The following is a 7,395-nucleotide window of genomic DNA, read 5'->3' on the forward strand; positions in this document are numbered from 1 at the left end:
GTTAGTGAGAAACAGATATGGTTTATTACCTGTTGATGATGACAGGTATAGTATTCTCAACTGGATTGGTCTGAGAAGTATTTCATGATGGGTAAAGCCTTTTTACAAGCAAAATGAGAAATAGTGATTGACTGTTTTAAAAAATAATTAGAATAATAATAATAATGATTGGGAAAAACATAGAAAAGATATTGAATGATGAAGCGGGGAGATTAATGTCTCTGTACTGACTGACATGCATGGCATTCCCTTTTGAAAAAGCAATGTAATACACTGTGAAGTTATATGTAATCCAATGTAATATAAAGAAGATTATGATGATAATAAAAAGAAAATGTTCTCATTCACATTTTCTTGGGAAGCCACTCAAAATATCCAGCCCTTACAGCAATGTGAGACTCATGAGTAAATCTTATAAGAAAGTTAGCAAATAACAGGTACATGGCACCGTAGCAATTGGGCTTAGTCTAGCTGGAAAGATAAACCTGCTTCCTTTAATTATATAGAGAAAGTAGAGTAAGGATGGTTTAGTCTGCCTCTCTCTCTTCCTATCTCATCGTATTCGACAGCCATAGGATAAACAACTTACGTTATTCTTGTAGCGTGTTTGCGAACTTGTTATGCAATTGTGACTTTGCTGTTTTATGTCATTGTATGTAATGCACGTGTGTGTGTGTGTGTCTGTGTGTGTGTGTGTCTGTTGTGTGTGTGACAGTTTGGTTTTGGCAATAAGCCACTATTGTCTGCAGCCTTTATAAATGGAAGGGAGCACATGGTCAACTAGTTAACCCTGGTAGCTCAGCCCTGGTAGCCTTGGCTCAGTTCGGCTCATCTCCATACACTGTGAACTCTGAGAGGGAAGAAGTGCTTTGCAAGCACTGTTAAGGAGCTCTGTGAACTCCTCCCAACTCAGCCAATAAACAACATGACATCAAGAAAAAAAAAAGAAAAGAAAAGAAAGAAAGGAACCCTGTTGTTTGTATGAAGTAGATGCTCAAAATATTCATACACATTGTAAGTATTTTGAATATGTAAAAATTAAATGCTCTTGGGAATATTCAAATTTCCTTTTAAGGAAATTTATCTCAATGTATAACTTGGATCTTTTCATGATATTTACTGAAAGACTGAGTGTGGCAAAATTTAGTAATGATACGTGTGAGCTTACCGAGAAGGAGGACAGGAAATTTGTTCTTCCTTAGGCTTAGAGTAAAGAACACTAATGACAAGTTAATATATATTTTTAAGTATCTAAGAGCAGATTTTGAATGTACAGAACATAGAATAATGATAAATGTTGGAGATCGTAGATAGGTTTTTCTCCCCACTTGATTGTTACACATGTTTTGAAAAACCACACTGTACCCTATAAAGATGTACATTATTGGGACCAGCAGTTGGCGTAATGGCTATGTCGCTGGACTCCCATGTAGTTGACTGTGGTTCAAGTTCTGGACCTGGTGACTTAAACTCATGCCGGGCGTGTGTGCATGCTTGCCCAAGGACAGAGTGGAGGAGAAGGGATTACGGTGTGGCCATCCCCCATGGAGTGTGCGTGTGTGTGATTTCTTGCTTTCTGTCTGTCTTTCTGGCAAGTGCACGTGCCCTATAGCAAAAAAACAAAAACAAACTAACAAAAAACCCACCTCTCTCCTCACAAAAAAAAGATGGACACTATTATATGTAAATTACAATCAAATTATTTTTTAAAAGTAGGAAAAGCTTAAAAATGGAAAAAATGGAAATTTTTTAAAAAGAAAGAAAAATCACCCCCTACCAAGAGATCCTGAAAATACTATCTACTAAAGGGTTTGCCTTTCTTAGTAGTCTACCGTCTACCTGCAGTGAATTTCTGTGTATGCTATAAGATGGGGGTCAAACTTTTTTTGTTTTCATATTGAGAGGAAGTTATACCACCATTGTTTATTTTTTTTTCTAAGCATATCGTTTTATATGTTTTGTTTTGTTTAAGAGAGAATTTTGCTATACAGCATGTGTGCTCACCAGAGAGACAGAGAGAGAAAGAGACAAAAAGCAAGAAATCACGCCCCCACCCCCAGCGGGATGGCCATACCACAATCTCTTCTCTATTATCCTCTTAGGAGTTCAGGCACATATGCACACACGCCTGGCCTGAGTTTTTGTTTTCTGTTTTTTAATTCCATCATTATCATTATTATTATTATTTTAATTTCACCAGAGAGAGACAGAGAGAAAAAGGGAAAGTGAGAAAGCAAGCCACCAAGTCCAGAACTCGAACCGTGGTTGGCCATGTGGGAGTCCAGTGACATAACCATTATGCCATCTGCTGGTCCATATATGTTTTCTTTTCTTTTCTTTTTCTTTTTTTTTCTGGATAGGTTTTGGCTATAGGGCACGTGTGCTTGCCAGACAGAGAGAGACAGAGAGATAGAAAGCGAGAAATCACCCCCCAGAGGGGATGGCCATGCCGCAATCCCTTCTCCTCCATTCTCCTCTCGGAATCTTGGGCTTGCACGCACACGTGCCCGGCCTGAGTCTAAGCCACTGAGTCTGGGACTTGAACCGCGGTCGACTACATGGGAGCCCAGTGACATAGCCATTATGCTAACTGCTGGTCCCCATATATGTTTTCTTAAGAGATTTTTGACTTAGGCTGTCAAAAGAGAAAAAGAGAGGAACAGAAAGAGAGAGGGACAGAGACAGTGAAGGAGAAAGTGAGAAATTACCAACTTGGGGGATGGCTGCAATCTCTTCTTCATTCTCCTCCTGGGATTTTGGGCATACATGTACATGTGCCCAGTGTGAGTTTCAAGCCACTGGGTCCAAAACTGAAACCATGGTTGGCCATGTGGGAGGCTACGCCATCTGCTGCTCCTATCATTTTGTATGTCTTGACACACAAACACACCTGCAAATACATAACCACCCTCAAGGTAATATGTATATGCTTCATTCCAGTGTTTTATTTAGAAATTTTTATGCCTATCCTCACAATCTAGGCAACCACGAATAACCTTTCTGATAGTGTAGAGTACTTCACATTTCTTTTCCTTTTTTATATTCACAATTACAGTTTATATAGATTAAAATCAGTAAAGGGGGAGGCTCCTAGGGCAGAATCCAGGAGAGACCAGGTACGAGCTTGCCATTGTTTTCTCCTAGTACTTACATGGCAGCTTTTTTTTCTTTTTCTTTTTTTTTTTGGAGAGGTTTTTGCTATAGGGCACGTGTGCTCACCAGACAGACAGAGAGAGACAGAGAGACAGAAAGCGAGAAATCACCCCCCAGGAGGGATGGCCACAGCGCAATCTCTTTTCCATCCTCCTCTCGGGATCTTGGGCACACACGCACATGCACTTGGCATGAGTTTAAGCTGCTGGGTCTGGGACTTGAACCGCGGTCGACTACGTGGGAGTCCAGCAACATAGCCATTATGCTAACTGCTGGTCCCATGGGCAGCTTTTAATTCTCCAAGTGACCCTGTGTGGTCACACTCATCAAATTTTGCCCACCAGGGAAGCTCAGGCAAGCTTTGGTATCCTAGTTGTTTTTGGGGGTCAGTCTGCCCACATGATTATCCAGCCTCCAGCCTCACCAGAGGTCCAGTTGATAGCCACTGTATATCCTTAATTTTGTTGAAAGAGTTCTGTTGTTTAGTATTCAACTTGAAGATAGTTTTTAAGTACTTATCTTCTGTTTTCTATATATTATAAAATTTTAAATATGAAGACATTTGTTGCTATTTTGATTCTTAAAAAATTCTTAGATAAATGACTATAGCATATTATGAAACATTTTTTCAATGCTTGAAATCAATGACATTCTAGGTAATTTTTAAATATATGAACCCATTTTTTTTTTTAGGTTTTTGCCACAGGGTATGTGCACTCTCTAGAGAGAGACAGAGAGAGGGGAAGTGAGAAAACACCCTCTATGTGGCAATCCCTTCTCCATTCTCCTCCTGGGATTATGGGCATGCATGTGCACATGCCTGGCATGATTTTTAAAAATTATTTTATTTAATTTTATTCATCATCATTATTATTATTTTTTAATTTGACCAGAGAGATACACAGTCCAAGAGAAAGTGAGAAAACAAGCACCAGGTCTAAGTCTTAGACCATGGTCAACCATGTAGGAGTCCAATGCCTTAACCACTATGCCACCTGTCAGCCCTGCCCAGCATGATTTTTTAGCGACTGGGTCTGGGGTTCAAACCACTTTTGGCCATGTGGGAGTCCAGTATCTTAGCCATTATGCCACCTGCTGGTCCCATGAACCAGTATTTTAAGAAAAAAAAAAAAAAACTTTACTACCACAAACTACCAAACCATCACTGTTTATTGAGTGCTCATTCCTCACCCTTTTGCAGAGTTACCTCTATCATGAATTATATGACTATATATGAGGGGGCTTTCAAAGAACTCATGGAGAATGTGCATGATGAGAAAACTGCACAAGGTCTTCAGTTTTGTTTTGTTTTTTTTTGGGGGGGGGTTGTGACAAAATAAACTCTGATTCTACTTTTCCATGAGTTTTTTTTTTTTTTTTTAAGAGAGTTACTTTTTTTTTCTTTGTCATAGGGCATGTGTGCTCACCAGAAAGACAAAGACAGAGAGACAGAAAGCAAGAAAACACCCCCAGGGGATGGTCATGCTGCAATCCCTTCTCCTCCATTCTCCTTTTGGCATTTTGGGCACACACGCATGCACACAGGTCCTGCATGAGTTTTAAGTCTGGGACTTGTACCGCAGTCGACTATGTGGGAATCCAGCATTGTAACTATTATGCCATCTGCTGGTCCCCTCCATGAGTTTTTGAAGTCTTATAATTGTTTTGTTTCTAAACTATTCTGTTCCATGTATCAATTTGCCCAGCCTTGTATAAATGCCACAGTGTATTAGTATAGTTTATGATAGATCCTGATAGATGCTAAGGCAACTCCCCTCAAACATTGCTCTTCTTTTTTCAAGAACATCTTCATGGCCAGGTGTGCTGCTGAAGAGTGGGGATGTTGAACCTCAGCGGGAGACAGGAGAATTGCAGTCCCTGGAGCTGTTTTGTGACAAGAGTAAAGTCCTGCAGTACATTGACAACTCACAGTTGATTGATATCCAGACCTAGAAGTCTGGGCAAGCATCAGAGTTTTTATCTGCCTGAGGGTCGGCCCCGTTACTGTTGGATATTGGATGTGGTCCCGGGCTATTTGAGATTCTCTTTGATGAGAAGCACTACTGAATGGGCATTGACATCAGCTCTGCCCTGCTGGACACAGCCTTGGCCTGAGAGATGGAGAGACCTGCTTCCGGGGACATAGGCCAGCATCCTCTTTGAGCCAGGTCTCTTTGATGGTTATCAGCATTTCTGCTGTGTAGTGGCTCTGTACTGTTAGCAAGAAGTCCGACAACCCTGCCAAGCTGCAGTACTACTTTTTTTTCTGCTCTTTATTCTGTTCTCACCCATGGAGCACGAGCTGTCTTGCAGCTGTACCCTGAGAACTCAAAGCAGTTGGAGCTGATCATGACCCAGGCCACCCAGGCTGGCTTCACTGGTGTCATGTAGTGGACTACCCCGATAGTGTCAAAAAAAGTTCTGTTTGTTGGACCTTTGGCCCCTGTGCCAAAGGGACTGGACAAAAATCAGAATGGAGGGATAGCAGATGGTGTAATGGTTACATTGCTGGACTGACATGTCCCGCGTTGCTGGGACTCAATGTGGTTCGCATCCCAGACCCAGCAGCTTAAAGCTCATACTGGGCTTGTGTGTGTGCATGCCCAAAATCCTGAGAGGAGGATGGAGAAGGGATTGTGATGTGCCCATCCCCGCAGGAGGTGATTTCTCACTTAATGTCTCTCTCTGTTTCTCCAGTGAACACATATGCCTTATAGCAAATATCTCTAAAAATTTTTTTTTTTAATATCAGGATGGAGGAGTCAAGGGCAGAGAATTCACGCTTACTAATGAGAGGGTTCCCTACAAAATTGTGAGCCACAGAGTGGTGAGAAATGGCCAAGAGTGGCTGTTAAGAAAGCACTGCAGCAGGCAGGGCAAGGTCAGACCTGACGCTCAGTACACCTGTGGCAAGCACAGGCCCACTAGTAAGCTGTGGGAATCCAGCATTGTAACTATTATGCCATCTGCTGGTCCCCTCCATGAGTTTTTGAAGTCTTATAATTGTTTTGTTTCTAAACTATTCTGTTCCATGTATCAATTTGCCCAGCCTTGTATAAATGCCACAGTGTATTAGTATAGTTTATGATAGATCCTGATAGATGCTAAGGCAACTCCCCTCAAACATTGCTCTTCTTTTTTCAAGAACATCTTCATGGCCAGGTGTGCTGCTGAAGAGTGGGGATGTTGAACCTCAGCGGGAGACAGGAGAATTGCAGTCCCTGGAGCTGTTTTGTGACAAGAGTAAAGTCCTGCAGTACATTGACAACTCACAGTTGATTGATATCCAGACCTAGAAGTCTGGGCAAGCATCAGAGTTTTTATCTGCCTGAGGGTCGGCCCCGTTACTGTTGGATATTGGATGTGGTCCCGGGCTATTTGAGATTCTCTTTGATGAGAAGCACTACTGAATGGGCATTGACATCAGCTCTGCCCTGCTGGACACAGCCTTGGCCTGAGAGATGGAGAGACCTGCTTCCGGGGACATAGGCCAGCATCCTCTTTGAGCCAGGTCTCTTTGATGGTTATCAGCATTTCTGCTGTGTAGTGGCTCTGTACTGTTAGCAAGAAGTCCGACAACCCTGCCAAGCTGCAGTACTACTTTTTTTTCTGCTCTTTATTCTGTTCTCACCCATGGAGCACGAGCTGTCTTGCAGCTGTACCCTGAGAACTCAAAGCAGTTGGAGCTGATCATGACCCAGGCCACCCAGGCTGGCTTCACTGGTGTCATGTAGTGGACTACCCCGATAGTGTCAAAAAAAGTTCTGTTTGTTGGACCTTTGGCCCCTGTGCCAAAGGGACTGGACAAAAATCAGAATGGAGGGATAGCAGATGGTGTAATGGTTACATTGCTGGACTGACATGTCCCGCGTTGCTGGGACTCAATGTGGTTCGCATCCCAGACCCAGCAGCTTAAAGCTCATACTGGGCTTGTGTGTGTGCATGCCCAAAATCCTGAGAGGAGGATGGAGAAGGGATTGTGATGTGCCCATCCCCGCAGGAGGTGATTTCTCACTTAATGTCTCTCTCTGTTTCTCCAGTGAACACATATGCCTTATAGCAAATATCTCTAAAAATTTTTTTTTTTAATATCAGGATGGAGGAGTCAAGGGCAGAGAATTCACGCTTACTAATGAGAGGGTTCCCTACAAAATTGTGAGCCACAGAGTGGTGAGAAATGGCCAAGAGTGGCTGTTAAGAAAGCACTGCAGCAGGCAGGGCAAGGTCAGACCTGACGCTCAG

General features: G+C 42.4%; 2 pseudogenes; both read left to right on the plus strand.

The window, feature by feature from the left end:
- Window positions 1-5,969, plus strand: part of LOC102495049 (putative 18S rRNA (guanine-N(7))-methyltransferase) — an 8,650-nt pseudogene extending 2,681 nt beyond the window's left edge.
- A 285-nt stretch (window positions 5,970-6,254) lies between these two features.
- Window positions 6,255-6,887, plus strand: LOC102495460 (putative 18S rRNA (guanine-N(7))-methyltransferase pseudogene; annotated as a pseudogene).
- Window positions 6,888-7,395: the final 508 nt, after the last annotated feature.

This window comes from Tupaia chinensis, unplaced genomic scaffold (assembly GCF_000334495.1).
Source record: "Tupaia chinensis unplaced genomic scaffold, TupChi_1.0 Scaffold000361_2, whole genome shotgun sequence".
NCBI lineage: Eukaryota > Metazoa > Chordata > Mammalia > Scandentia > Tupaiidae > Tupaia > Tupaia belangeri.